At 41.4% G+C, this 9923-nt stretch overlaps 1 pseudogene; it reads right to left on the bottom strand.

Annotated features, from left to right (window-relative positions):
- Positions 1–3928: 3928 nt before the first annotated feature.
- Positions 3929–6834, bottom strand: LOC125149883 (phosphoserine aminotransferase-like; annotated as a pseudogene).
- Between the last annotated feature and the right edge of the window lie 3089 nt (positions 6835–9923).

Raw genomic sequence — 9923 nt, 5'->3', positions numbered from 1 at the left:
ACCATTTGAAGTTCTTTCTCTTCTTATTGTTTGTAAAGTGTTCCATCTATAGGCTTTGGCTTAGGAACAGAGTGGACTCTTTCTGGTGAACACTATGAGTCTTAAATAATTCAATTTCTGTTTTAAAATATTTAGTTATTGGGGCACCTGGGTAACTCAGTCAGTTGAGTGTCTTAATTTTGGCCCAGGTCATGATCTCATGGTCATGAGATGAAATCGAGCCCTGCGTGGGGTTCTGCGCTGACAGTCAGATTCTCTGTCTGCTTGGGATTCTCTCTTTCCCTCTCTTTCTACCCCTCCCCTGCTCTCTCTCTCTCTCTAAATAAATAAACATTAAAAAATATTTAGTTATAATGGAATAAATATATCATCTTCATGATATATCATTATCATTACAGTTCAAAACCAATTTAGAAATTTTTGAACCATGGGTTGTTTTTAACGAGTGAAATGTGTATTTCCTACTTAGGAGAAATCACTAAACATCATAAGTACCAGTGCAGAGCTTCCAGCTGATGAACATTTAGAGATACAGGGAGATGGGGCGCCTGGGTGGCTCTATCCGTTGAGCATCTGACTTTGGCTCAGGTCATGATCTCACGGTTCGTGGGTTCGAGCCCTGGGTCAGGCTCTGTGCTGAATGCTTGCTCAGAGCCTGGAGCCTGCTTCAGATTCTGTGTCTCCTTCTCTCTCTACTCCTCCCCTGGTCGTGCTCTCACTCTCTTTCAAAAATAAATATATGTAAAAAAAATTTTTTTCAGAGATTCAAGCTCTGTGCCCCTTCCCACATAACTTGCCTTATATGTCTCTTCTATCTGGTTGTTCCAGAGCTATATCCTTTTTAACAAACCAGTAATCTATTTGTTTCCCTTGCTGTCTAAACAACACAAAAAAGTTGTGGAACAAATCACACAGTCCTTGAGAGGTTCTCTGAGTTCCATTAATGCTCCTTTACAAGGTTATGCACAAGACTTAAATGTCATCAAAGAGGTGACTTGAGTGATGTCGGTCATCATCAGTTCCTGCCGGACAGATTGTCTTGCACAACCCAAACTTGGTGTGTGCACTGCTTTACAATTGATATCTCTTTGAATAATCTTGAACTCACCACTTCAGGATACAATGTAAAATACTGATCAAATAATCACCTTCTCTAGCTCAGGGTTGCTAGAAGCTGAAGCTGAGCTGTCAGTGGAATGGGTTCTGGAAATTGTCAAGCAAGAGGTTGTTGCACAGACAGTTGGAGAAATTTCCAGAACCCAAATTCAAATATGTGGAAGAGAAGCAGCAGGCCTTCTAGTTATTTTATTTCTGGGAAACAGAAGTAGACAGATTGCCTGGTGTATCTTCTATTAAGGGGGATCACGCAAATGTGTTTCCCTTGCACACTTTGATTTGGAGACTTGGTGCCAGTTGGTAATAAATCACTCAGCTAGACTGTAGGGCAAAAATAGTGAGCAGAGCAGGGCGGGGTCGAGGGGGAGGAGAGGACACTCAACAATAATAAATGTAAAAGCCTGCTTTTAAAAAAAGTACAAAAAAGTAAACAGATACAAAGGAATATTTATTTTGAAATGGGGCAGGATTTACCTGGGGCAGGGATTAAGTGCCGATGGTTTATTTCTGAGGTGCAATCTGAAGATATCGACAGTGAAGGAAAGGAGAAAGGAAGTTTCAGATGGAAAGTAATATAAGGGGATGTGATACTGTGCTAGCCACTGCTTTGTGGCGAGCCTTGGAGAGACACAGCTAGTCTTAGTGTAGGAGCGTGGACACAGTCTATGTTATATGGGACAAACTATAGGGAGAAACTGCCTCAGAGCCGTTTGTGAGAGGAAGAGAGAGGAATTTCCCATCTGTCTGTTTCTGTGTCTCTCCCTCTTTTTGGATATTTTAGGATTTTAATGTCCTTCACATATTCAACATAAAATACTGACCATGGATAAACAATAGGGGGAAAGACTCCTAAGCAAAGATCTTCCAGAACTCACAGCATCATTCTGGTCAGACAGTATAAAGAGAACAAAGGATAAGGAAGTTTAACAGAGAATTTTAGTTCAATGGCTTACCTAATTAAAAAAATTTTTTTTTTAATTTATTCTTGAGAGAGAGAGAGAGACAGAGCACGAGTGGGAGAGGCGCAGAGAGAGAGGGAGACACAGAATCCAAAGCAGGCTCCAGGCTCCAAGCTGTCAGCACAGAGCCTGACACGGGGCTCAAACTCACGAGCTGTGAGATCATGACCTGAGCCAAAGTCAGACACTCAACTGACTGGGTCACCCAGGAGCCCCTCAATGGCTTACCTAAAACATAAAGAACCAACTATCCAACCTTCTCTTCTACCCATTGGAAGGAAAGCAAGAGTGAATTGGAGAACTTCTAAGTCATTTCTGTGAAGCAGCTTAAAAGGTGCAGGGCAGGGTGAGGGCCACAACTGTTACTAATGTAATGTTATAATGCACAATGTCAGGGACTCTGAGAACTGTATTCTTAGAAATATAAATGCATAAAGATATAAACTATTTGGTATTAAAACAGATTTTGCTATATAAACATATGTCACTTTTATCTCTTTATGAGAATAACAGGATAAAGAAAGATCCCCAGTTTGCCCTTTAGCTTAGAACCCCTAAACTACTCACCACACAGTCAGTGTAAACTTGAATTAACAGATGTAGAACCCAGGAGACCCCACTATGTCATTTTGGAAAAGATCAAGATTCGGTACCCAGAGGACCCCATTCACCCTGCTGTGTCTTTGTGTGTCTCCAGAAGCAATTAACTGCAATTTGCATAATTAAGTCCACAGACAAGTTTGAATACTGGGATCCAGTTAGAAAAAGTAGCAACAAAGATACCATAAACAAAACACACATACACACACAAAAGGGAAAGACAACATAAACTAGATTTTGTTAGCAAAGCAAGAGGAAGATTCTCTTAAATGTTTCCAGTTCAAGTCAGAATTAAGGTGTCTGTTAAGTCCCACCAGCTTTGCAGAGCTGTGAATGTTTTGCTGTTCTTTGAAAAAAAGAATCCATAATAAAATTTTCATTCAAGAAAAATACCATGTTTGTTAACTTATTGTAGCCATTCCCAAGTAGCTTTAAATTTGTAGCTTCTTCAAGGGCAGAGTATATATCGGTTAAGTTGTGTTCATAGCTGTAGTAGAAATAAAGTAAGGGAGCACCATTTCTAGAGCCTATGGCTAAAGGTTCAGGGTAGGGAATGTTCACATTTGAAAGCTATGTCCTAAATTAGCAGCAGTATTTGGAGGCTTTGTAAAATATGGACTTTGCCACAGGTTCAATCCCTAGACTGCAGGAAATTAGGATATTGCCTCCATAGGAATGTACATAAACGGGGGGTGGGGTGGGGAAGTGAAAGCTAAGAGGTACAATCCTGTGGAGTTTTTAATATTATCAGCTTTAGTATTTCTATGATTGTGTTTAAAATTGACACAAGATTCTGTTTGTAAAGTTATTCTTTATTTCTCTAGAGACTCTTGGGGAAGTGATGATTGCCTTGATATAAGTCATTTTCCTTTTTTTTAACGTTTATTTATTTTTGGGACAGAGAGAGACAGAGCATGAATGGGGGAGGGGCAGAGAGAGAGGGAGACACAGAATCGGAAACAGGCTCCAGGCTCTGAGCCATCAGCCCAGAGCCCGACGCGGGGCTCGAACTCGCCGACCGCGAGATCGTGACCTGGCTGAAGTCGGACGCTTAACCGACTGCGCCACCCAGGCGCCCCAGTCATTTTCCTTTTGATTATCATTTTCAACAAAAACTTATGTTGGAATATGAACTTACTGTTGAAGCTGTCCTCACAATTACAATACTATCATGTGGTTAGAAATGTATATCTGAGATAAACTTATTAAGTAATTAAACCTATTAACTGTTAATAGTGAAAAATAAAATGTGTTCATAGCTGATGCATCTCCAAAGCATTTTTCATGAAGGCTGCCAGGTTCTGAACATCTTCTTTCCTGTCAGCATTATACAGAGAGGCTGGATGCCTCCCACAGACCCACACCCTTTCAAGGAGATCACATTGAGTTCAAGAGCTTTAGTGAGTAATCTTTTTTTCCTAAAGCATCGTCTCCTTTGGCATTGCCAATGCAGAATGGAATATTCATCTTGCTTCTATTCTGGGATCCACTGGATATACATAGAATCCTTGAGACTTATCAATAATATCATAAATCATTTGTGCTTTGATGGAGCTGAACTTCTCCACGGCTGTTCTTAATCACTCCAGGACCAAGCCTATGACACAGATGCTGAAACACACAAGGGTGTTGGATGTGGAAATCACACCAAACTAGGAAACATCCACCAGCCTGGATAGGAAGTTTGAGGGCACGTAGCAAACCAGCACTGCTCCCTGGACATCAGAAATCAAGGCAAACTCTACTCTGTGCATGGTCTCGTTGGGGCAGCGATGTACATAGGAGGTTCCATGGGCTTGGATCTGGAATGTTCGCATAACTCCCAAGCTTAGGATAGGCAATATTCACATTCCTAAACTTTTAGGCTTCTTTTGCTGCCTTAGCTAACCAAGCTCCTGTCATCTCGTAGGTAGCACACCTCTCTGACCAATCAGGTTTAAGAGGACAGCAGTGAACTGGCCTTGACATGCCTCTTTGCACAGAAATAATTTTGTAGTTGTCTGGAACAACTGACAATTTCCACACAAGATTTTCTGTGTTGTTATTAATCTTAGCAGAGGCTGATGGCCTGTGGCTCATTTCAAGAACACTAGTGCCAATTCCAATTGTACTCTAATAATTCTTCTTGTATCTCTAAAAACACTGAGTACAGCAGCTTAGTGGCTGGGGCAAAACTGACCACATGCCTGGGGCAGTCCACTAGGCATCTGATCCACTGGGCGAGTCGGCTGGAGGCCACAGATCACCCGGTGGTGCATCTCTCTCCTTGCTCTTATTTCCCTTTGGTCAGAGTTCTCTCCTCCAGAGTTGACTCCTCTTTCATTCCAGATCGCATCATCCAGCCCCTTTGGTAGCTGCTCCAGAAGTCAGTTCCCTTCTCTGTGACATATGGCATTTGATTCAAGTCTGAAAGGGGAGGAAAAAGCCAGAAACTTGAGGCAAGTTATTGCACTGAATGTTCAGTGGCAGCCTTGAGAGAGCCTGGCAATGATTGATTTATGCCCCAGATGGCATAACTGTGAAGACCCAAGTGACATTGGTTGGCAGCAGTGGCAGCTGAGACCCGTGCTTTTTATTGCCACCCCCACCCCCCCGAAATTAGCAGTGCTGCCTGCACAAGATAAGCCTCTTTGACTGATGGGCTGCATGTAACAGCAACTGTCTAATTAATTTAAGCAAAAAGAATGTTTTGAAAAGTTATGAGAAAGAAGAAGTGAAGGATAGAAGAAGGGGAGGCTGGGGAACCAGTTTGAGAAACTGCCCAAAGTTTTCTTCTACTAGTGCTGCTGAGAAAACTCACCATGATCATTGTAACTTGGCTTGCAATCAATCATTCTGCTCAAGATTTAAATTCCCAGGTCAGGCAAGCCTTGGTAAAATGCCTACTCTCTTGGTGTGATAAGGACTCTCCCAAGGACCAGGATATAAACAGCTGAGAGAGAAACCTCCAAAAGCAAAGCTGGGTCCTATTAGAAAGGTCAAAGTGAAGCTGTGTTGTTTAACAAAAAGGTACATTATAATTCATTCCTATGGCTATTCAGTATCCAAATAATTGCATATGTATACTTTCAAAAACACTGCTAGCAAAATGCAGTTACTCTTTATAAAAAATTCTCATCCCTTCCAGAGAAGGAGAGAACTCAATGTCTCATTACTTACTGCATCAAAATCTATGTCAGGGATGTCTCGGTCGTGTAAATTTCTGCTCTTGCTCCAGCTCAACTGTCTTAGATCAAGTCCCTAGAAGCAGAGCCCTGGTCAGGAATTCTTGTGCCAGTGACTCACTGGAGGAATGTTCTCAGGTGAAAGGAAGCCAGGGAAGCAAGCAAAGGAATCATGAGTGAAGCCATGATTTGGTCGCAACTGGAGATTAGTGTCAGCTTGATCCCACAGAGTTCTGGAGGCTGAATTGTACACAAAATTGGTGCCAGTTTGAAACACAGGTATGAATCAATAATCTAGATAAAGCTACCTGATCTACCAGATGAAGGCTCCAACCCAACTGAGGCTACCTCCACCAGAACTTATGGTTTGATTGTATTTGCCTTACTTTTCTTGCCTTTTACCTCTTGACTTCTAGGTCTCTCAAATTCCCATATGCCCTCTTTCTCTATACGTTCCCATTCCCATTGATGGTAGAAAAAAACCACATAAACTTGCTAAATTAAATGCAAGTTGAGGTCTTTTCCAGTTTTATATGGTCTAATTTAAGGGAAATAATTATTCAGTTAAAGGTCACACCCCTTATTAGGGATTTTTTTTTTTTTTTTTTTTTCTAAACAGTCTTTTACCTCTACCTTTCCAAGACCTCCAGAGGTCTTCTGGGTGCCAAGGGTATAAGGTGTTCTGATAATAGGAGTAAAGAGCCTTTAGCATCAAGTGGTCTCTGCTCAAGCTGAGGTGTAGGTTTGTTTGGGATCTTCTGGTGGCTGACTTCAGTTACCACTGAATGGACCGAAGCTAGTCTTAGCTGGTTTCTCAGCACTCGGCCTAGCTTTCTTCTTGACTAACTTGATCTCATTTTGGCTTTCATCATGAATATTGACAAACCTTTGAAATTCTGCTGTCTCCATCCACCCCCTGACCAGGCTATCTTCCTTACAGCCTCTGATATGCAGTAACCTTCCTCTTCACTGTGATGACCCCATGGCAAGCCCATTAGCACTCAACTGGTGTCCCTCTTATGCCATATGGGCATCAAAGGGAATACTGTGGAGTGTGTGTGCAAATCTCAGGGTTTCTGTCCCAAAACATGATTGCCTCAATTTCTGCTCTGCTTTACAAGCCCATGTAGTCATGGGGACACTTTGCAGGGCTCCAAATAGTGAGGTTTAAGCCTTCTCTTTCAGCTTCCTAGTCAACCTACCTGGAGTTCCTGCTTCCACTAATCATCCTCTACTGGATGAACCCTAGGGAGGTTTCTGAAGGACCTAGCTGGTACTTTCTATTCTGTTCCTGCCTAATCTCTCTTTACTATCTAAATGACTTTTGCTCTGATGAACAGCTGTCATATGCCACGCTCCCCCCCCCACCCCCCCCCCACCCCCCCGCCGCCGGCCTTGGCCCGACCCCACAGACACTTTTGTTCTAAGTGAACTGGCCCTTCCCTTCCAGGAGGCCTATTCCTTAATGATAGGAGGACTTCAAGGAAGAAGGGGGAAAAGGGAGATAGGATGACTGAAAGAAAATATTTCTGAAAGGATTCTGGAAGGTTTATAGTTCTGGTGACATACTTTTTCTCTCATAACTACAGGTGTGGGGGTTACAGGTCTGAGTTTGGGGGAGCAGGGGGCAGTGGGAGGAGCACAGATTCTGGGCAGAAAATGAGGTGAAGACTAGGAAAGTTTGAGGTCACAGGAGAGCTGGTCTATCAGTTAACCACAAGCTTGTTGCTAGTGCCTGTTACTCATTTGGCAAATGGGAACCCAAGCCTACAAAGCATTTACATCTTAGATTTTCCAATGTCCTTGACTCAAATTAGCTCCCCATTTTAAATACAGACAGATGTGAAATGTTTAGTTTTCTAGGTATTCTTTTTTTCCCTGAGGTCGGATTTCTTCCCTGACTGGAAGTGCTGAAGCCTGGTTTGGGCAAATGATGGCCAGCTGTGTACACAAGTGGCATCTGCTAAGAGGCGAAAGGGATAGAATTTTGGGCTAACACAATGGGATTTCTCTAATTTTAATTCTACAGTGTGTCCAATCTGCTTGTGAATGTGTACACCTATATGTACAAACACACATTAGTTTCTGCTTTCCTAAGCACATTTTTTTTTTTCCCCCTACTAGATGGTTACTGAACTGTCTCTCCAAAAAAATGGTTTCTAACCACTGCATCCTTAGGGCCCACCGCTGTACCTGTATACGTTGGAAACTAAATACAGTTAATGAAAAGGTATGGAAACATTACTATATATTGCTGTATTACACTGGTCTTTAAACTGTTCAGTTTGTTAAATATGCAGATTCCTGGTACCTCTCTCTGGAGATTGTGACTCAGTGGAACTGAGGTGTGGGGGTCTAAATATTTTTAACCAGCACCATTGGCGATTTTAAAGGTAGTCCTAGGAACAGTTTGAGAAATACTGATTAAGCTTTTTGTAAGTTCAGTGCCTCCATGAAACAGTTCATGTCATCTCTAACTTGCCAGCAACAGGCAAACCTTGTTAATAGGAGATGCAAAATATTTATAATGGATTTAATTTACATTTAGCCATCAAGACTGAATCCCTTTCCAAAAAAAATCCAAAATCCAAAAAAAGCATTAAACACTTAAAATCCTACTTTGTCAACAAAAACATTTTCATTGGCCTGTGAGAGAAAATTCAAAATGTCCCTTTAGTAGCAAGCTTCACATTCGATTTGTTTGTGGAACAGTGATTCCATTTTGAGCACAAACAGAAGACACTGTAAACAAACCACTAAAATGATTAAGAGAAATATTGCCATGTTCATTTCCCTCTTCAGTCTCTAAGCATTCCAGTAGTTTGATCAAAGATTTAGAAGTAACTACTAGATCGTTCAACAAAATTGAAATATTTTACATTACAGTCTCATTTTAAAGGCAAAATTTGGGGCGCCTGGGTGGCGCAGTCGGTTAGGCGTCCGACTTCAGCCAGGTCACGATCTCGCGGTCCGTGAGTTCGAGCCCCGCGTCGGGCTCTGGGCTGATGGCTCAGAGCCTGGAGCCTGTTTCCGATTCTGTGTCTCCCTCTCTCTCTGCCCCTCCCCCGTTCATGCTCTGTCTCTCTCTGTCCCAAAAATAAAAAAAAAAAAAAAAAAAAAAAAAGGCAAAATTTGAATGGCAGGGAAAGGTTTTAAAACCTTCATTCCTGAAAAACTTTGGTGCAAGCTACATGATTTCCAACGTTTGTTGGCATTTTGGTAGTAACTCTCAAAATGTTAAGTTGAAAACATTTTAGGAATCTCATGTTTAAATTTTTAAAGCTTTAACAAATCAGCGTATGTACTAGTCACTTCTTATAAAATTGGTTCAACGTTCCATTTAAGGGAATTTTAAGCTTCATGTTTACTTCAGATAAATTTCTCAACCTAACTCAATTTCTAGCCCATATTCCAACACCATTTACAAATATGTGGCAACACAAAAGACCTCTCCCTTCCCAAGTGGCACATCCAACTTTCCAATGGCAGATATTCTCTCATCTATTTAATTTTTTGGTAGGTTTATAGGTTCGAGGTCAGAATTCTTTGTAAAAGGCAAAAGTTAAAACCCTTTCACACTAATAATCCAGGAGTAACTTTTGAATGACCAATGAGTGCTCTGAAAGCCAGTGTTCTCCAGGGATGTCCTCCTCCAGTAAGACTAACAATTTGACTAAGTAGCACCTGTTAATTTTTCTGTAGGGGAAGGGCTCATTTCAACAGAAGGTTGTACTACCCTAAACAACTCCACATCAATCACCCATACTTAAAATACCCAAGGGGGATGCTTAAGTAACACCCATGTGGCAATACAGCCTAATTTCTCCTTTTGGGAAACTACACATGTAGCATTCAGTAGTTTTAAATGATGTTTTGACACTTATTTCAGTTATCAAGGGAATACTCAATTCCTCTCCAAACTAAAAAAGGAATGAAATTCTGCCTTTAAATGATGCTTGCATGCACGTACTACTTAATGTATACTCCAGAAAACCCCCCTACTTCATCTGTATGTCCAAGTCTTTTTTCCTAAACCTATAAAAGCAGAATTGCATCCTTGATTGTTCTCTGTAGACTTGAACTG

This window comes from Prionailurus viverrinus, chromosome D4 (genome assembly GCF_022837055.1).
Source record: "Prionailurus viverrinus isolate Anna chromosome D4, UM_Priviv_1.0, whole genome shotgun sequence".
NCBI classification, from domain to species: Eukaryota; Metazoa; Chordata; class Mammalia; order Carnivora; family Felidae; genus Prionailurus; species Prionailurus viverrinus.
Note: the sequence above shows the minus strand (reverse complement) of the source record. Positions and strands in the feature narration are given on the sequence as shown.